We start from the raw sequence: 22296 nt of genomic DNA, 5'->3' as shown, positions 1-22296 counted from the left end.
CGCATCAATAAAATGGGGAGAAATTCCGAAAAGTTACCAAGGTTAACAAAAGAACAGGTAGCAGTGACAAGGGGCAAAATAACAGGAGTAAACAGATCCATCTATACACTAGCTTCAAATGAGTAGGTACTTAAATTAGGATCTCAGAGACTAGAAAATTTCATGAAAATGTATGTAAAAGACACGGATATGGGATTCAAGCGAATAGCCTCATTTGTGACAATCACTGAGCAGATATTACAACTATCAACGCTATTTGGGCTGATCGAGGAAGAGTATGAACAAATGATAAATGCAGTTGTGAATGCACAAAAGGATATGCTTCAACCTCATAATAATTAATCTTGTACAGGTTGTAAAGCATTTGAATTTAATTTGTGATGAACTGAAAGATGTTAAGTCTCCAGTTCCTCAAGCTGAAATATCAGAATACTTATTGTTAAGAATAATTCATTTACGTCTTCTTGTTTCTGGAAGTATACTAGGGTATGTAATCAATATTGCTTTGATAGATAATAATGTCTCTAATTTGTATAGAGTGCTTCCATTACCAAATGAGATTTCTTAGCCAAGAGGAAAGTACTTATTTATCCAACCAGAATAACAGTTTTGCTAATCGAAGAAGCTAAGAGGCAGTATGAAAAGCTGTCAGATGACCATCTAAAGTATATGAAATTAAGTAAAAAGAAACGGTTCTGCAAACAAATGTTTTTACTACTCTCAACATTTGATCTGGATGTGTGTGAAGCAAAATTACTTCAGCCAGTACGCGAAGTTTCTAATGACAGCGTAAAATTAATAGCATATATGAATTAGAGTATTTGGTCACAGTTAACTTGTGATGAGTGGCTATACACTATGTACTCGGACTACTGCCTGAAAATGACTTACAATTTCTTGGCGCCCTCCACCGGTAAGCTGGAATTCAATATGGCGTTCGCCCACCCTTAGCCTAGATAACAACGTTCACTCTCTCAGGCATACGTTTAATCAGGTGTTGGAAGGTTTCTTGGGGAATGGCAGCCCATTCTTTAAGGAGTGCTGGAAGGAGGAGAGGTATCGATGTCGATTGGTGAGGCCTGGCACGAATCGGCCTATAGGATTCCTATAGGATTCAGGTCAGGACTCTGTGTAGGCCAGTCCATAACAGGGATGTTATTGTCGTGTAACCACTGCGCCTCAGGCCGTGCATTATGAACAGGTACTCGATCGCGTTGAAAGATGCAATCGCCATCCCCGAATTGCTCTTCAACAGTGGGAAGCAAGAAGGTGCTTAAAACATCAATGTAGACCTGTGCTGTGATAGTGCCACGCAAAATAACAAGGGGTGCAAGCCCCCTCCATGAAAAACACGACCACGCCTTAACACCACTGCCCCGGAATTTTACTGTTGGCTCTACACAGGGCGGGCAGATGGCATTCACCGGGCCATACCCACACCCTGCCATCGGATAGCCACATTGTTTATCGTGATTTGTCACTCCCACACAACTTTTTTACACTGTTCAACCGTCCAGTATTTACGCTCCTTACACCAAGCAAGGCATCGTTTGGCATTTACCGGCGTGATGTGTGGCTTATGAGCAGATGCTCGACTATGAAATCCAAGTTTTCTCACCTCCCACCTAACTGTCATAGTACTTGCAGTGGATCCTGATGCAGTTTGAAATTCCTGTGTGATGGTCTGTGTAGATGCCTTCCTATTACACATTACGACCATCTTCAACTGTTGGCGGTCTCTTTCAGTCAACGGACGAGGTCGGCCTGTACACTTTTGTGCTGTACGTGTCCCTTCACTTTTGCACTTCACTATCACATCGGAAACAGTGGACCTAGGGATGTTTAGGAGTGTGGAAATCTCGTTTACAGATGTGTGACACAAGTGACACCCTATTACCTGACCACATTCGAAGTCCGTGAGTTCCGCGGACGCCCCATTCTGCTTTCTCACGATGTATAATGACTACTACGGTCGCTGATATGGAGTAACTGGTGGCAGCACAATGCACTTAATATGAAAAAAGTGTGTTTTTCGAGGTGTCCTGATACTTTTGATCACATAGTGTATGTAATTCCGAAATAAGAGTTTTATGTGGAAAGGAAACATTTAAGAACTTATTAATGAGCGGTGTTGGTAAAATAAGCTTCTTTGTTCAGTATAAACGTTATGGAACAAAAGGTATTCAAGCTGAGTGATTCACAGGAACACCACAACGAAAGACGTAATAGTGCAAATAACCTTAGACTTTGATTGCTGCGTAGTAGATGATGGAATGAGAAATATTTCTGTGTTAAACTTAGACATACCACTAGACCACGTGGTAACACAGCCTGAAGATTTAAAAATAGCAGGCAAAAGTTAGATGACCTAGGGAAAATGGCTGAGATAAAGGAAGAAGACCCGAAACGCTGGAGATATCTGACGTCTTACTACCTATGTGAGCATAACATTAATTGTTTTAGTTATGTTAACATGTTGTTGTAGACAATGCAATTGTTGCCAAGAATACTTTAGAAGCCTATGCAAATACTATGATGACAATGACAGTAGTTGTAAAATATGTGTTAAGATCCACTATTGTAAATCAGTGTCCAGAAACGTCTATAACGAGAAGACCTCTTGATAGAAGTACTGAAGAGAAAGTAATTTATCAAAGAACCGGAAAAGATGAAGATGACTCAGTATCAATCAGGAACAGATGCTAAGATGACAGTAAATTGTAAAGTAACTATAAAATGTATGTATTTTGTTTCAGGAAATGTTGTATAACCAATATGTTCATATCTATGGAAAAATGAATGTAAACGAATATTTCAATATTTTAAAATTATTACTTTTACGTAAAATGAATGAACTGTAGCGATAATGTAACTGTTGTAATTGTGAATAAAAATTCAACTATTTGACGCTATTCTGAACAGTGACGCCAATTTTCCTATTAGATGAGATGTCGTGTCCACAGGAAAAAGCTAAGTCTCATATTAACACAATTAACAAAGTAAGAATAAAGTTAAATTCTTAAGATTGGCGAGAGAAGGCACTGCGAAGCAATGCGGAAGCGAGACGACCGTCCAGATGTGAGTCCATCGGAAAGGCCCAATTAAAATAAACACACAGAGAGTCCACAGGGCACTGCTGGACAACGGTCCATTCACAGGCCTGGAGTCCATGTCCACTCAGCCTATAATGACAGTATAATGGTGAGACCAGCACTCCTTGCTAAACATAGAGGGCCGTGGGATGAGGGGCAGAGAGAGAGAGAGAGAGAGAGAGAAAGAGAGAGAGAGAGTCAGTCAGACAGACAGAAAGCGCCTTTGGTGCGCTACGTCACCAGTAGCCAATTAACGGGGTCCAGAGTGTGATCATATTAAGAGAGTGATCACTTCCCCACCACCCAGCCTCTGAAGAGCTGCTGAAGAAACAACATAAGTACAGCCAATACGGTGGCGAGAGCTCTTCGACATTATGTCATTGCAATGGCCGGCGTGGTCGAAGGGGTAATGTGAACAAAACTTGGGAGCCTGACGCTTCGAGAGAGAAGTAGCATTAGAAACAAGCAAAAGTCCGAGTTGGGCAGAGAAGCTGCAGCCACGTTAGCCGTCGTTTAAGTTGCAAGACTGGTAAGTCAGAGATCGCTGCAGAAAGGTAGCAACTGACGAGATCTTAGCGCGAGTCTTGGGACTCTGTGTGTATGTCGTGTGGGTCCTGTTAGTACGGAAATATGGGTTCAAATGGCTCTGAGCACTAAGGGACTTAAACATTTGTGGTCATCAGTCCCCTAGAACTTAGAACTATTTAAACCTAACCAACCTAAGGACATCACACACATCCATGCCCGAGGCAGGATTCGAACCTGCGACAGTAGCGGTAGCGCGGTTCCAGACTGAAGCGCCTAGAACCGCTCGGTCACGACGGCCAGCTGTACGGAAAACTTCACTTATACTGTGAGGTAACAAAATTCATCGGATAGCAATATGAACATATATAGAGAGAGAAAATACCGTGTAGACAAGGTATAACAGGCCAGTGCATTGGCGGAGCTGTCATTTGTACTTAGATGATTCATGTGAAAAGGTTTCCGACTAATTACGGCTGCACGACGGGAATCAACTGAAGCATAGGGCATTCAACTTCGGAAATCGTTAGGGAATTCAATATTCCGAGGTGCACAGTGCCGATAATACCAAATTTCAGGCGTTACCACTCATCACGGACGAGTCAGTGGCCGACAGTCCTCACTTTACAAACGGGAGTAACGGCGTTTGCTATCACACAAGCAACGCTGCGTGAAACAACCTGAAAACTAATGTGAGACGTGCTACGAACGTATCCGTGAGTACAGTGCGGCGAAATTTGGCATGGCAGCAGATGACAGACGCCAGTGGCTTTGCTAACAGCACGACGTTGCCTGCAGCGCATATTCGCGGCTCTTGGCCAAATCGGTTGGACCCTAAACGACTATAAAACCGTGGCCTGTTTAGATGAGTCCAGATTTCAGTTGGTAAAAGCTGATTGTAGGATTCGTGGCGCAGACCCCACGAAACCAGGACCCAAGTTGTCAAAAATGGTTCAAATGGCTCTGAGCACTATGGGATTTAACTTCTGAGGTCATCAGCCACCTAAAACTTAAAACTACTTAAACCTAACTAACCTAAGGACATCACACACATCCATGCCAGAAGCAGGATTCGAACCTGTGACCGTAGCGGTCGCGCGGTTCCAGACTGTAGCGCCTAGAACCGCTCGGCCTCCTCGGCCAGCCGAAGTTGTCAGCAAGGCACTGTGCAAACTGGTGGTGGTTCCATAATGGTGTGGGCTGTGTGGAATGGGTACGGCCGTCTGATGCAAATGGACCAATCAATGACTGCAAATGGTTGTGTTCGGCTACTTGGAAACCCTTTGCAACCATTTAACGATGGAGTTTTTATGGACGACAATGCGCCATTTCTCTGGGCCACAATTGTTCGAGATGGTTTTAAGAACGTTCTGAACAGTTCGAGTTAATGATTTTCCCTTCCAGATTGCCCGACATGAATCCCATCTTATAAAATGGTTCAAATGGCTGTAAGCAGTACGAGACTTAACATCTGAGGTCATCAGTCCCTTAGACTTAGAAATACTTAAACCTAACTTACCTAAGGACATGACACACATCCATGCCCGAAGCAGGACTCGAACCTGCGACTGTAGCAGCAGCGCGGTTCCGGACTGAAGCGCCTAGAACCGCTCGGCCACAGAGGCCAGCCGTATGTGTTTAGCATCTGTTGCCACTGTGACACGTTAATTTTAGGTCGAACACCTTCATGTCTGCCAACGGCCCTCCATCGCACTTCGACGGCATTCGACCAATTTGGCTGTTGCAACCTTCTTGCCCCACACTCATCCAAGTCTCCGAAATGCAGTCCCACGCCCATACGTCGCGGTATTCACTATGTGGAGATATCGCCAGCAGACAACTATGCTACTGGTTTGCGTATAGGAAGTTTGTACAGCGCTATTTTGGAGTCAAATTCCTTTTCGAATAAGTTAGTCAAACTGTAATTAGCACGCACTTTGCTCCACCAGCCAATAATTTTCTGCTTCTATTATGGTTTGGATTTCATCGCAATGCCATTTCAACAACTAATTTTCTACTTCTGCTTCTGTTATAGTTTGGACTTCATCATAATGCAATTTCTACAACTAAATGATTGACTTACCTCAATATTTTTCAAGTGTTGCTTTTATTACCTTCTATACATGTAAGATTTGAATGTAAGATCATTTACGGTAAAGAAAACTGCCTTTTATGTACTGCAGGGCAGATACTGTCAACCTAGTCTCCTCTTGCATTATATGTCCATTTTCTGAAACATTAATTGTTCAAATGGCTCTGAGCACTATGGGACTTAACATCTATGGTCATCAGTCCCCTAGAACTTAGAACTACTTAAACCTAACTAACCTAAGGACATCACACATATCCATGCCCGAGGCAGGATTCGAACCTGCGACCGTAGCAGTCGCGCAGATCCGGACTGAGCGCCTAGAACCGCTAGACCACCGCGGCCGGCAAAAATTAATGGGCATTTGCTTTCACAAAATATTGATAACAGATTTAAAATATTTTAGCTCTTGATTTCTATGCAAAATGGAAAGTACTTACAAATCGGTATTACAGTATTTAATAATAAATACAATAGCTGAAACGAAAACAAACATTGCTGATCACAAAATTACAGTAGTTCTCCCTGGAACGTGTGAATTAATGGCTAAGCATTTGGTAAAGGCCTACAGTCCATGCACAATAAAGTCTATTGGATACAATTAATCAGCCATTTTAACACGAATTCACGGTGTACTGTATTCATGTGGGGAAGAATCAAGAATCTCCAGAGGATACGGGAGAAGACACTTACTTGCAATATCATTTAAGTCCACACAAAAATAAAATAGTGCACTGATTCAAGTCAAGAGCTTTTTTTGTAAATGAAAACCGTCAAATATTTCAGAATGCCCATTGAAGAAGATATAAGGAATGAATGATGTCCGTCGACATCGAGCTTCTAAGAGATGGAACAGAGTTCGCACTGAACAAGAAGTCGACACGAATAGTACCCTGTGTTCTACCATCCTCGTATTCGCCTAAAGTGATGTTGGAGGACTCGACCATGACTGTGAATCCTTCTCTCTCCGCCATTACTTCTGTACATTATTCATCTCTAAAAAGAACACGTGATATCAAATTTAAACATTAGGTAAGCATTCGCCTACGTTCGTGATGAAAACCACCTCAATAGCAGACTCACGTTGGCAAAAACGGTCTTACACTGTGCGCTATCTTTAGGAATGTCCGGCGTATTCTTGCTAAAATATAGTGTGGCTGAGGGAGTAAGAAGAATCAGTGTCTTACACACAAAGTAACCACTGCAGGCAAGATCTGTGGTTCAAATGGCTTTGAGCACTATGGGACTTAGTTTCTGAGGTCATCAGTCCCCTAGAACCTAGCATTATTTAAATCTAACTAACCTAAGGACATCACACACATCCATGCCCGAGGCAGGATTCGAACCTTCGACCGTAGCGGTGGCGCGGTTCCAGACTGTAGCGCCTAGAACCGCTCGGCCACTCCGGCCGGCGCAAAATCTGTCCCACCTGTTGGTGTCAGAGAGGGATAAATGTTCATGAACGAAATTTCACCGTCTGGAGGAAGAGATTATGCATTCACATCCTGGGCTAATATCTGATCTCTGAATCTGTCTTATGGAGTGATGGTGTAAGATGCTGTCGATCGTGATTCACCTGTCAGATGAAGTCGTTTTTCTCGGAAGCCCCATTGATTCTTTCCCTTTCTTACTGATAAAAATCACGCACAAAAACAAAAATAAAAAAGGAAGTGCATTGAAAGATATCACAGCCAACTGCTGTTTGGGATAAGATAGTGAATTGCCTTCACTAGATGCAATTCGAATCTAGTTTCTAAATTCAGCCATTGAGAACATGCATTCAAAGCGAGAAGCTGTACATCGGAGTAAATGAATAAAAAAGGAAGGGAAGATGAATTATTCATTATAGCTGATGACTAAGAATGCTAATTGACATTCGACTGTTCATTAATTAGAACAGAAGTGGATCTCTTCGTTACTTCAGACGAAGTTATAAATACGTTTTGCTAAACAGGCTGCGATTACCACACAAAGACTCGGAGATAAAAAGGAGGTTGGTCCACGTATCTTATGCTCCGAAGCAGTAATGCGTTCGTTAGCGGAAAGAGTAATTAACGAGGAGGACTGTGAGATAGCTTGTGAAACGCAGGCTGTGGAAAAGGCAGGACAAACCTTGCGTACTATACAATGTGTGTGGCTTTTATGTAAATTTCATTATATGCTGCAGCACTCAACTCACAGTGGGTGAGACATTACCACACGCAGGAACCATCTACACTGACTCGCCAGAGAAACTGGTATAACAGAGATATGTAAACGGGCAGAATACGGCGCTGCAATCGCAACGACTACACAAGACAAGTGTCAGGGGTAGTTCTTAAATCGGTTACTAATGCTACAATGGCAGTTTATCAACATTTAAGTGAGTTTGAACGTGATGATATAGTCGGCGTGCGAGCGATGGGACACAGCATCTCCGAGGTAGCGATTGAGTAGGGATTTTCCCGTACGACCATTTCGCGAGTGGACCGCGAATTTTAGGAATACGGTAAAACATCAGATCTCCGACTTCGCTGCGCGTGATAAAAATAGTGCAAGAACGGGACCAACGACGACTGAAGAAAATCATTCAGCGTGACAGTGACAAAAGTGCAACCCTTCCGCAGACTGCTGAAGATTTCAGTGCTGGGCCATCAACAAGCGTCAGCGTGCGATCCATTCCACGACACGTCATCGATATGGGCTTTCGGGGCCGAAGGCCCACTCGTGTACCCTTGATGACTGGGCTCGTCAACACCGACACTGGAGTGTTGACGACTGGAAACATGTTGCCTGGTCGGACGAGTCTCGTTTCAAGTTGTAACGAGCGGATGGACATGCACAGGTGTGGAGACACCTCATGAATCAATACTTTCAGCATTTCGCGGCCCTGTCAGCAACTGTATAAATATTTAATTCAAAATTAACAGCCTCAGTTGCGGAGTTACCTAGATTTACCAAGGTTTCAATTGGGATAACCCAACCTTATTCAGAATTACTCTTACTAACGTTTGTCCATAATGGACATTATCAAACGTTAGTAAGTGTAAGTCTGAAGAAGGTTGGGTTATCCCAATTGAAACCTAGGTAAATCTAGGTAACTCCGCAACTGAGGCTGTTGATTTTGAATTTAACCTCATGAATCCATGGACCCTGCATGTCAGCAGGCGACTGTTCAAGCTGGTGGAGGCTCTGTAATGGTGTGGTTCGTGTACAGTGGGAGTGTTATGGGACCCCTGATACGTATGGATACGACTCTGACAGGTGCCACGTATGTAAGCATCCTGTCCCATCACTTGCATCCATTCGTGTCCATTGTGCATTCTGACGGACTTGGTCAATTCCAGTAGGCCACTTTGACACCCCACAGGTCCAGAATTGCTACAGACTGTTTCCAGGAACACTCATCTGAGTTTAAACACTTCCGAACTCCCTAGATATGAGCATTATTGAGCATATCTGCGATGCCTTGCAACGTGCTGTGCAGAAGAGACCTCCACACCCTGTTACTCTTACGGATTTGTGGACAGCCCTGTAAGATTCATGATGTCAATTCCCTCCAGCACTACTTCAGACATTAGTCGATCCCATGCCATGTAGTGTTGCAGCACTTCTGCGTGCTCGCGGGGGACCTACACGATATTCACGAGGTGTACCAGTTTCTTTGGCTCTCCAGTGTATTTCGATAACACAGTACGTATGTTTCGAATCTGTGGACCTTTTATTTTAGGCATCTATGTCTACAGATCTATTCACGGAACGACTCATAATAATCCCCAGAGAAAAGATTCATAGTAATAGATTAACTACAATAACGGAAACAAATGTGGGCTTCAATTCAAAATATTAGAAGGAATATTGTTCAAATCTCATGTTAGTTAACCGTCGAAGCCTAGGTAATAAAGTTCTAGAACTGCTCTATTAGTGACAATAATAATACCACTTCGGCGCTATTAACGGAACGATGTTTAAAGTGCGATATAAATAGTACCTGAAGATACCTTTGAGCACAATACGTGAAATAAGAGCTATAAGAGGGTGATTTAATCGACTACGTACACAAGAATCCAGAATTTTTTTAAAATGTGTACAAAGGCTCTCATCACAGAATAGTAAGAGCACGTAATGTCCGTTTCTTAGCTGTTGACTGGTTAGCAGAGTTAGCAGAGAGAAAGATTCGTGAAAAATTGTCCCAAAGTTGTTTCATACAAATTATTTTGAGCAGTTCTTCAGAAAAATTACTCACAAAGAGCGCTTCTTTTAATTTCTGCAAAAAATACTTACCCTTTACGATGCAGTTAGCATAAATGAGGGAATGTGCGACCGTAGAATTAATCGACGATTGGAGGTTAGTGAAGCTGAAAGACATAGTGACAAAGACATCAAAATACTTCTTTTTGTCAAGTATTTTGAGTAAGTTAAAGTTATCTGTTCCGTCAGCGAAGGAGATTTAACTCGGAGAAACAAAAGCGGATAATCTATGGTTCAATTGAAAAGCCTAGTAGGCTCATAAATCTACAAGGTGTCCCAGGAGGAGTGCTCAGTATTCAAGAATATGATAAGAACTATCATTTGAAGCAAAAAGGTCTAGTAAACATGGGCTCTAAAATTCAGACCTTAAAGGCTATAAGTATTTCTTCATGGATATAGTATAGACGACAACAAGAAAAACGTATCTCGCAAACGTGGTCTCTAACACGGATACCTTAAGAGCTCTGAGTACTTTATTTCAGTAGAACAAATGTGACTCATAGTAGCGAAAAAGTAAGTACTGATAGCTTTTAAGCTACACACTTTAGAGCCCATGTTAAGTGGAAATTCTTTTCTTGTTTTGGTTCATACTATCACCTCTCAAAATATGGAAATGAAAGACCTCGCAGTACAAAAGATTTGATTCACCGTATCGAAGATGATGAAGTATTCATAGCTCTTAACTTATGCACTTTAGAGCCCATTTTACTAGGCTTTTGTGCTTCGAATGAATCCTCGTGTCATATCGATGAATACTGACCATTTGTCTGAGATACCCTGCATTATCGCACAGAGAAGTAATGGAATCCATCTGTTGTGATTTAATAAAAATGCTGAAATGTTACGAAGGAAAAGAGTAAAAAAAAAAAAAAAGCCGTCACCATACTGACAAACTAAAAGCTGAAAAAAAATCTAAACGTGCATAATTATTATAGGAGCAACTTGTGTATTATAAATTTGGATGCAGGATCTTATGTATTGAAATGTCAAATTTTCAAAATATGCCAGGGAATTTCGGTTTCACGTAAAACCTAGTAATGGGTTCCACTTATTATTCGGTTGGTGATTACATCGAATGTGGAATCAAAGATCATAAAATGATGGTTTTATGATGTAGTAGTCAAAGGTACGGTTATCAGGGTATACCGTTTCGATTGTAACCCAGACATAAAGATGAAAGAATAACCAATATTCGTTGGCCGTGTCGTAAGGAAATTCAAAGTGTATGATGATAGTAAAGCCAATGTTTCCGTTAGATTGTACAGTGACTGTGATGAGGGACTGGCGCTTCTTCTTTCAGTAGTTTGTAGAAGATCGCTGGGGAAACACGGAGTTTCATATTAGCGCAGGTCATTCCTATTTTCTACGACTATCTTACGACACATGTGCAGAGCTAGAGACGGATTCCATCGACTGAAGTTTGCTGTAGAATAAAGGTATAAAATACGTGTTCATGCGGCTGTACTCTACCGCAGCCCTGGGCAATTTAGCTTTTTCATGAGTTAGTTATACGATCGTAGTTTCCTTTAGAGACAAGTTGCGCCTACAGCTGCAGGGAGGTAAATTAATCGATTGGGCCGTTATTGACGACGAGTAGGAAATTGTCAGTCGGCTTAAGGCAGAAACATATCACCCAATGGATGTTCATCTTACTGCATATACATACGATCTTGATCACAACTATTAGCAGAAAAAAGTTTCTTGATTCAATTTCTCTTATAGCCAGATCATTATGACCACCTACTTAATAACCGGTATGTCCAGCTCTGGCACGGATGACAGCGGCGAAGCGTCGTATCATAGAAGCAATGAGGCCTTGACACATCGCTGGAAGGAAGTTGGCACCATATCTGCACACACACACAAGTTATCTAATTCCCGTAAATTCCGGGGAGGGAGCGATGAGCTATGACACCATGTTCAATCACATCCCAGATGTGTTCAATCGGCTTCATAGCTGGCGAGTTTGGGGGCCCAGCACATCAATTGGAACTCACCACTGTGTTCCTCGAACCACTCCATCACACTCCTGGCCTCTTGACATGGTGCATTATCTTGCTGAAAAATGCCACTGCTGTCGGGAAACATGATCGTCATGAAGGGATGTACATGGTCTGCAACCAGTGTTCGATACTCCTTGGACATCATGATGCCCTGCACGAGTTCCACTGGACCCATGGTTGACCATATGAACGCTCCCCAGAGCATAATTCAGCAGCCGCCAGCTTTTCTCCGTCCCGCTACACACGTGTCACGGAGCTGTACCCCTGGAAGAAGACAGATTCACGCCTTCCCATCGGTGTGATGAAGAAAGTAGCGGGATTCATCAGATCATGCAACGCTCTGCCACTGTGTCAACGTCCAGTGCTGATAGTCACGTTCTAACTTCAGTCGTAGTTGGCGATGTCGTGCTGTTAACATTGGTACATGCATGGGTCGTCAGCTGCGGGGACCTATCGTTAGGAGTTCGGTGCACTGTGTGTTCAGACACACTTGTAGTCTGCCCAGCTTTAAAATATGGAGTTAGTTTGCTGCCTGTCCTGTTTTACTAGTCTGCCCAGGCTACAACGTCCGACATGTGCAATGAAGGGTGGCCGTGCAACTCCACGATGTCTGGATGTGGCTTCACCTTGGTTTCGCCACGTGTTGAAGACACTCACCACAGCACCCCTCGAACACCAGACAAGTAGTGCAGTTTCCGAAATGCTCGTGCTGAGCATCCGAGCCATCACAATTTGCTCTTGGTCCAACTCAGATAGACCGTGAGCCTTCCCTATTCTACACACGGACAGCATGATAATTGATACTACATGCACCACACGTATGTCTGAGTAGCAGTCATTCTCCACCATGTGACGCTCCTACCGCCTGGACGGGCTTATACCTATAGTAGATAGGTGGTCATAATAATCAGTGTATAGTTGACTTCGATGACTTTTGTAGTAGTCACAGAAATTTAACATTAGTTTTATCATGTCGACAGATGAAAATTTTTCTAGTACAGTATAGCAGAAGTAATGACAATGAAATATCTTGGAAGGAGGCAGCACTAAGCACAGGAGTGTAAGTACAATAAATGGGTTTCCACCAACAAGAATATTCCTTGCTTAGAAAAGAAATCAAGCTATAACCACAGTATCAACTGGCGAAAAGACTGACTGTATAACAATTAAGGTTCTCGAGGTATATAGGGGTCTAAAGCGGGACTTCGTCGAGTAACAGTGTCGGAATCATGTGAAATCAGGAGAGCATCGATCATGACTTCAGGACAGAACACTGAACGCTACCCCAGAGAAGGTACATAATCCATTGAAGAAAGCAGGTGACTGAACTTTGTTGGATATCAGCTCCAGAATGGGGAAAGCACCGCACTGAAATTGCGCTATCTGATATACCGGGTCCTAGTGATGGGAACAACTAATTAAAACAACCGAGTCAGTCGGTTGTTGGAAAACAATCAACCCATTGAGTTGTTGTTCTACGCATCGGTTGAATTATTATTATTATTATTTTTTTTTTTTTTTTTTTTTACGGAAACCCCTCGACGGGAATAACCGAATCAAAAGCATAATTTCAATCGTTAAAATTTGGACTCTCCTGATACCTGGCGCATTCCGCTCTGAGCGGAAAAAATAGAGCGTTTTGGTGCTCTTGAATCATTATTGTTGGCTGCACTTTGTTATCGGCTACCGACACTGTTATTAGCATTCTGATATTCGATTTTTTTACTTTGTGTCAATAAGTAGTTTTTAGTTCAGTTTCCGTCCCTGTTTATGAATAGCGCATTTACTTATTAGTGAACTTTAAATGCTCAGTTTCGTGGACCTGGAAAAATTGTATGAGTGCATAAAATGTGATCGTCGACACAATTTCAGTGCACCGTACTGAATCTCTAAGGAGGATTCATAGTCTGAAACTATATTAATTAAATTTGAAGAATATTAACGACTGGCACATTATAAGGAAAAGCGTACTTCCGACCAGTGACAGTACCTACTTCAAAAGCAAGAGATTAAGACGGCAAATAATTAAAAATATTTCGTCCAGTATGCTTTCTGCTCAAGACACCTCAGCATTTATAAGAAAAATAATTGTCGGTGATTGGTGCAAACCGGCGGGACGAGGGAAGCTGCTCTTCCATAAATTTAAATCACAAAAGTAATTGTAAATTTTTCCAAAAGAAAATTTACAATGTAGCACTAGTTATGAAACTTTTAAAACCATCCAAAAATTGATATTTTATGCTAGAAGTACTAAAAATTCGTATATGAGTTACTAATACACAAATTTTGAAAACAAGCCATTTTTAGAAGTGTGCTGTTTTATTTACCTCTTTTGAAAGAAGATAAGCTATCTCAAAAAAAAATCTGGGAACCCTAGTCCTGACCTATATATTAGGTATCCAAGGAGGAATGGTCAATATTCAGGAATTTGACAAGAACAATCGTTCGAAGCAGAAAATTCTAGTAAACATGGACTCTAAAATACATACGTTAAGAGATATGAGTACTTCTTCATCTTCGATACTGTCAGACACTCTTCGACTGAACAAGTGCTCATAGCTCTTCAGGTATTCATTTTAGAGACCATTTTTTCTAGACAATTTTTTCTTGTTGTGGGCCGTTCAACCTCTACCCAAGATACGGAAAACAAAGAGTTTGCAAAAGAAGATGAATAACTGCTTATAGCCATTGACATCTGCATTTTGGAGTCAATGTTTAAGACTCACTGAACGCTTTTCTGTAACTAAGGTAACTGTTAAGACTTACGTCAGTTGGTTGTCTCACGTTAAGCGAAACCTCTAAAACCTGGAGAGTGTGTGAAAAACATTGGTGTAGCCTCAGTGGCTAGTTTCATTCGATTGAAGAATCTGACTCAGCGAAAAACAGTCGACTGGCACAGTCGGTTGTTATACACTCCTGGAAATGGAAAAAAGAACACATTGACACCGGTGTGTCAGACCCACCATACTTGCTCCCGACACTGCGAGAGGGCTGTACAAGCAATGATCACACGCACGGCACAGCGGACACACCAGGCCGTCGAATGGCGCTGGCTGCGCAGCATTTGTGCGCCGCCGCCCTCAGTGTCAGCCAGTTTGCCGTGGCATACGGAGCTCCATCGCAGTCTTTAACACTGGTAGCATGCCGCGACAGCGTGGACGTGAACCGTATGTGTAGTTGACGGACTTTGAGCGAGGGCGTATAGTAGGCATGCGGGAGGCCGGGTGGACGTACCGCCGAATTGCTCAACACGTGGGGCGTGAGGTCTCCACAGTACATCGATGTTGTCGCCAGTGGTTGGCGGAAGGTGCAAGTGCCCGTCGACCTGGGACCGGACCGCAGCGACGCACGGATGCACGCCAAGACCGTAGGATCCTACGCAGTGCCGTAGGGGACCGCACCACCACTTCCCAGCAAATTAGGGACGCTGTTGCTCCTGGGGTGTCGGCGAGGACCATTCGCAACCGTCTCCATGAAGCTGGGCTACGGTCCCGCACACCGTTAGGCCGTCTTCCGCTCACGCCCCAACATCGTGCAGCCCGCCTCCAGTGGTGTCGCGACAGGCGTGAATGGAGGGACGAATGGAGACGTGTCGTCTTCAGCGATGAGAGTCGCTTCTGCCTTGGTGCCAATGATGGTCGTATGCGTGTTTGACGCCGTGCAGGTGAGCGCCACAATCAGGACTGCATACGACTGAGGCACACAGGGCCAACACCCGGCATCATGGTGTGGGGAGCGATCTCCTACACTGGCCGTACACCTCTGGTGATCGTCGAGGGACACTGAATAGTGCACGGTACATCCAAACCGTCATGGAACCCATTGTTCTACCATTCCTAGACCGGCAAGGGAACTTGCTGTTCCAACAGGACAATGCACGTCCGCATGTATCCCGTGCCACCCAATGTGCTCTAGAAGGTGTAAGTCAACTACCCTGGCCAGCAAGATCTCCGGATCTGTCCCCCATTGAGCATGTTTGGGACTGGATGAAGCGTCGTCTCACGCGGTCTGCACGTCAAGCACGAACGCTGGTCCAACTGAGGCGCCAGGTGGTAATGGCATGGCAAGCCGTTCCACAGGACTATATCCAGCATCTCTACGATCGTCTCCATGGGAGAATAGCAGCCTGCATTGCTGCGAAAGGTGGATATACACTGTACTAGTGCCGACATTGTGCATGCTCTGTTGCCTGTGCCTATGTGCCTGTGGTTCTGTCAGTGTGATCATGTGATGTATCTGACTCCAGGAATGTGTCAATAAAGTTTCCCCTTCCTGGGACAATGTATTCACGGTGTTCTTATTTCAATTTCCAGGAGTGTAAATCAGTAGGTTGTCCCATCTCCAGCGGGTCCCGCGAGCTACATCATTATTAACATCCCACGAATTTTATCAGGAACACAGATATAAAATGGAAAATGCTTATAAACTTCACCGGTAGCTCATTAATCTCCACGTGTAAGCAATGCGAAAGAAAGAAGCACTGTGAAACTCTGAACAAGGAAATAAGTGTATTTTTCCAGACAGTTGACCTTATTGTTCGTAATCCATTATCACCAAGTTCTTTCCCGGTGCTTTTGTCAGCTATTTATCTGTTAAAAATGTTGACACGGGGCTGAAGTATTGGAGTAATTTACGCACCTAATACAATCACGTAACTGTACAGTAGTTGCTGCAGTGTATGACACTCCACTCTTCGACGTCATTCCGTTTGTCGAATTCTTACGAGGCTTATTGACGCATCTTCCGTTCTCAGATATTCAGGCGTCTCCTCTTCCGCCTCATTCTTATTCTTTTTCTCTTCTTTCTTACAAGATGGAATTTTCTAAGGTACTCTGCACTTTAATACATTTGAAACATCATTACCAGGGTTTTAGTTTGCAAAATAATTTCTCCAGCAGCATTGTAATACGAACATTTTTGGCCATGAAGTTCTCGATACTCTTCTCTGAACATTTTAATCAACGACACATAGTATGGTTTTCGTTGGAAACTACAAAGCTGATGTCACAATAATTGGTGATCAGTTAAAAATATCATGGGTTAACATTTAGTCATTCTCCTAAGACAAATAATGTGCCCACTCTTATAATGCTCTACAGACTCATGCAAGATGTTTCTAAATTCATGTTATCAACTCTTCTGACTTCAAGAGATTACTGGACAACTGATGATTTGAATAAGTGTCTCTTCTTTAACTCGTAATCGATACCTTCTTCCACCAATATAACAACAGTTATCTTTGGATGTCTTTGGTACACTGGTTATTTGGACACAAATGCAATAATTACAGAGCCACAGTAAATTACACAGGGTATAATTGATGTTGGTATTATGAAAACGAACAAAAAGTATCTGTCCATGCAAAAGAGTTTTTATGGCATATTATACTACGATCAGGTCGCGGAGGCTTCCCCGGCAGCGGACGCCATGAATATACAATTCTAAAATTAGGTAGCAATTAATGAAAAATAACACCAACGTGTCTTTTTAACCATCGTTATCAATCATAATAAGGGGAATGAAATCCACGAAATACCTTATTTTTGTTTTATCGGTCGCAATTTTTAAAGTGCTCTCGCGTCATGGTTTCTGTGCAGTTTGAATTGCATTTCAGAGCTGGCACGAACGAATTCACCACTTGTTATCCAGTCACACGAAGCAGCTCAATATATAGTTCACTTCAACATAAAATCACGGAATTGGTAACGTCCAACTTCAGTAGAGCTCTCCCTAACGTGGTACAAAGTTTATAATGTTCATGTTTCGATCAACGTGCTTCTCATTATTCTGTGCTTTACTCAAACATCAGCAGTTTGCCTGTTAGTCTGGCAACTTAGAGGACTGCGCTGTTGCTTCGAAGCTTAAATATTTGTTAACTGAAGTTATTAACATAGTATTAACACACCCGTGAAGACCTAAATGTCACTGAGAACTTCACCACCATTCGATTATACTCAATCCCAAAACATAGTATTGTAATGTCTTGCTTTGCACGTTTATGGTTCTTTAGTTGATATAGGAGCGAGGAACAGATGCGGTTCATGCACGGAGAATTAAGATATTACTTTATTCTACATCTAATATCAAATAGTAAAAATAATACATAACTTTCTTGCTGAAGTTGTGGCGTCAGTCGCTAACAGTAGATTTGAATTTAAAAATATATACTGATACAAAAGATTTATAAATCTGTCACTCTTCAATACAATGTCTATTCAGAAGATATCGAGCCCTGGAAACTACGTTGTTCAACTGGAAAACACACAAAATTGGGTTCTGTGAACGAATGTCAGAGCTTAAGTACAGCCGTCGCTGGAGTTCCGGAGAGGGGATGCTTGCATCTCTCTGGCAGCAGGGTAATTGTTCGTGATGTTATATAAGAGGTTAGACGCAGGAAACTCTTTTGTCAACTGAGGACCAATTTTAGCGTGAACAGAGTTCTTTTATAGTTGTTATTAGAGCTCAGAATTTTCAGACCATCGGTATCAGTATCTTCATAGAATGTTCCTCCGTGTGTACCTCTGATGCATTAAAATGTACAGAAATAATCAATAAACAGAGAAATAAATAAAGTATTTTTTTCACTACTACGCCTTGCAGTTCTAAGCCTCGTAAATCGTTACCACAGGAGTATCAGATACTCGAAACCAGTTCTAAGGCGTTTTGCTTGACCTGAATTCGCTATTCCCGTGTGCAAGATATGCGTTGTCCAGTTCATAACAGTTTTACAAACCCTCTTCTGTAACGGAATTGCCCGCGTGGGCCATACTGTGGACGTCAAAAATTAAATTTCTCTGGCATAATCAGATCTCTCTGCGTTTCAGGAGTCGCTAAGGCACGCTGGTGTTACATATGATCGAGGTGAAGGTGGTGTTGATATCTGGGAAGTGCATGGCAGCATTGGGGGCGATGGAGGCGTTGTACTCAGTGCAGACGGTGAGGTCGCAGAAAACGATTGTGTTATGAAGAAAGATGCTTTTAGGGTGATCAGAGGGATAGGGGCCGGGTGAAGTGGAGGTACGCTATTGTTGCTCATTGTGATCAGCCCTAAGTAGCTTTAATGTTGTTCGTTATCCCCTGTCGTATGCCAGCTATCCCCTTCATTTCGACTAGATAGCTGCACCTAGTATCATCAACGACCTGTTTCACTTATTCTTATTTATTCCTGCCCTTACGATTCTTCCCTTTCACCATCCCTGCAGCTACACGAAATAGCAGTACCTCTGTTATTGAAAAGTAAGATCCAATTTTCCCTTGAATCTCAATAAATTTGTTCTTCCTGGACAGAAATACGAGTATGCGTACGGTTTTAAGCATAAGTTTACTAGAATTTTAAATGAGTACTAGGACTCTAACGTGTTATACACACATGGCTCCACAGCGGGTGATGCTGTCGGTTGCTCTGTCACTTTTCCTGCCTTTGTCTTTATGTTCCGCCTGCCCAGTGCGTTTACTACCTTTGACGGCGAATTCTACGTGACTTTTAAGGGTGTGGGTCAGATGAAACGTGAACGTAGATCCAAATTCCTCATATGCTCTGACTCGTTTAGTAGACAGGTAGAACTGTCCAGAACATCCACGACGCCATCCTGCTCTTGCAAAGACAAAGAAAGGAGGTCTCATTCTGCTGGGTACCAGGACACGTGGGTATACGTGGGAATGAGTTGGCTGATGCCACGGCCAAGGAGGTACGTACCCTTTCCAACGTAACTGACTGCTCTATCCCTGTGCGCTCTGCGCTGTCATTGCTGTGAAGTCTGTCATGAGTCTTTGGGAGGAAGAGTGGCTGGGCGTGACGCAAAATAAGTTACGATGAATAAAAGAGACTGTGAGGCCATGGCGCACCTCGGAAGTTCGTTTAACGCGACTTCGAATAGGACACAGCCTCCTGACCCATCGCTTCCTTCTCAGACGTGAAGACTCACCGGTTTGTGCGGTGTTCTCATTACGATTCGCCACATTTTAACCGACTGTATTTTACATAATGATGTGAGGGTTCAAGCTGGTTTACTGACAGACCTTCCCTCAGTTTTAGGTGATACTGAGCTGAATGTGGCACGTGTTTCACGATTTCGTGTTTTGTCTTCCCTTCTATCTAAGCTCTTAGGTCGAACCTTTTAGTATGTTAGGGAACGATAGGCTCATCCACTTACTATTCTTATGATCTGCCAGTCTTCTTTTCTGGGCTTCCCTCTTAATGACTGCCAATGTCAGATATCATTGTTCGTAGTGGTCTGCCGTGACTCTCCTGCTCCATTGTACCGTTCAGAGGAGTCGTGTGTGTTCATATAAAAAAGGAGTACAAGGGAGCGTTTGTGCTCTTACTGGGTGACAATTATTGAACTATATGAAATAAAACCGTCATAACTTCTGGACGGTTTGCGTTAGGACGTGCAAACTGTACGGCTGACCGCGAGGCATGATGGGAATTGATATGCATGCATAGTTTGGTTTAGCGAAGAAGCGCACTTTCATTTGGATGCGTTCGTCAACAAGCAAAAATTGTGCATTTGGGGGACTGAGAATCCGCATTTTGGGATCGAGAAGTCTCTTCATTTTCATCGGGTGACTGTATGGTGCGCAATGTACAGTCACGGAGTAATCGGTGCGATATCCCTTGATGGCACGGTGACTACCGAACGGTACGTGAAGCTTTTGGAAGATGATTTCATCTTCATTATCCAAAGTGACCTTGATTTCGCAAGACGTGGTTCATGCAAGACGGAGCTCGACCCCATCGAAGCAGGAGAGTGTTTGATGTACTGGAGGAGCACTATGGGGACCCATTCTGGCTGTGAGCTACCCAGAGGCCACTGGCAGGGGCCTCGATTAACCGCCATATTGTCGGTATCTGAACACATGTGACTCCTTTTTGTGGGGCTGCATTAAAGACAAGGTGTACAGCAATAACCCCAAAACCATTGCTGAAATCAAAACAGCCATTCAGGAGGTCAGCTACAGCATCGATGTACTGACACTTCAGTACGTCATGCAGAATTTCGCTATACGTCTGCACCACATCATAGCCAATGGTGGCAGGCACAGCGAACATGTCGCAACCTAAATCCGAATATCTGTAGTGACGTTTAGATGTTGAATAAAGTGTGTGCTCACCGTAGTTTGTAAGAAATTTACATTTTTTAATATAGTTCAATAAGTTCACCCTGTATGTTGCATAGGCTGTTTTCATTCTGTGTGCTGTAACCCCATTCCCCTCACACAGTCTGCGTACAGGCGCTGATGACTGCGATGTTGAGTGCCTCCACATGCAGCACCTATCCTAAATTTTTAACAAAATTTTAGGGAGATATTTGTATTATGTTAGCAGGGTGACTAAATCACCCAAGTTTTTTGTAAGTGGTCAGCCAGTCACAATTCCCAGTGCCTTTCTTTAAGTTCTTCTGCGTTTTGTTTTCTCTCTGTTTTAATTTCATGTATTGCTACTTTGTTTTGGCACATGTTGGATGGAGTGACTGTGTGGTCGCTTTAAGTGCATGAGTGTGCAACAGTTTTTAAGTTGATCTCCACATTCGTTTGTTTTGATAAGTGTAAGGGCGCTGATGATCTCAGTGTTGAGCGTCCATAAGATCCAAGCACACACACACGCACACACGAGTACGCGTAACGTACGAGTGCAGGTTCGACACATGGACGACAGCATATAGAAGTCTGGGAGTGGCCATGATTCGTTCCGGAATGGCCTAAGTGGTCAACATGACCACTCACGTGTAGCGGGGAATCCGGGTTCGAGTCCTGGTCCGATAGAAATCTTCATTGTCGTCATTCCAGTATACAACCGAAGTGGGTTCATAATCACAAAGGCGAATCTATTTCCTGCCCTTCCGCCACAGTTTTCAGGAATGGCTTATGTTGTAATTACTGTCTCCTCCGGAGATACGAAACACAGCCATACACAGACAGAGCATCACATGGCAAGGTCAGTCTCGATACAGGCGCCATATAGTAATGGTCAGACGTGATTGAGACCACATACAAAGCTGACTATGTTATGCTTCCGCCTTACGTCGCCCAATTAGTTCCCAGACGACATCTATCCACTAAATGTGGATGCACGGCTCCACTTCAAGGGCAAGACTTCACTCGGGTCAACCGAATCACCTCATATTTGCCACGTCGCTTGGTTACAACAGAGACAGAAAGACTGAGATACTTTTGCTTAACATCCTACCGTTCTTGAAGAAACCATCCCCAAAGTTAATGACACATAATCGACACATAATTGACGCTATCAATATATAACTGAAAACTAAGCATTTTTCATCATAATATCTGGGAGTCGCGAACGCGTGTATTAATTGACATCAAGGAAAGAAACTTGTATGACTGCCACTTATGT

Source organism: Schistocerca gregaria, chromosome X (assembly GCF_023897955.1).
Source record: "Schistocerca gregaria isolate iqSchGreg1 chromosome X, iqSchGreg1.2, whole genome shotgun sequence".
Classification (NCBI taxonomy): domain Eukaryota; kingdom Metazoa; phylum Arthropoda; class Insecta; order Orthoptera; family Acrididae; genus Schistocerca; species Schistocerca gregaria.
The sequence above is the reverse complement of the archived record's forward strand: the minus strand, read 5'-3'. Positions refer to the sequence as shown.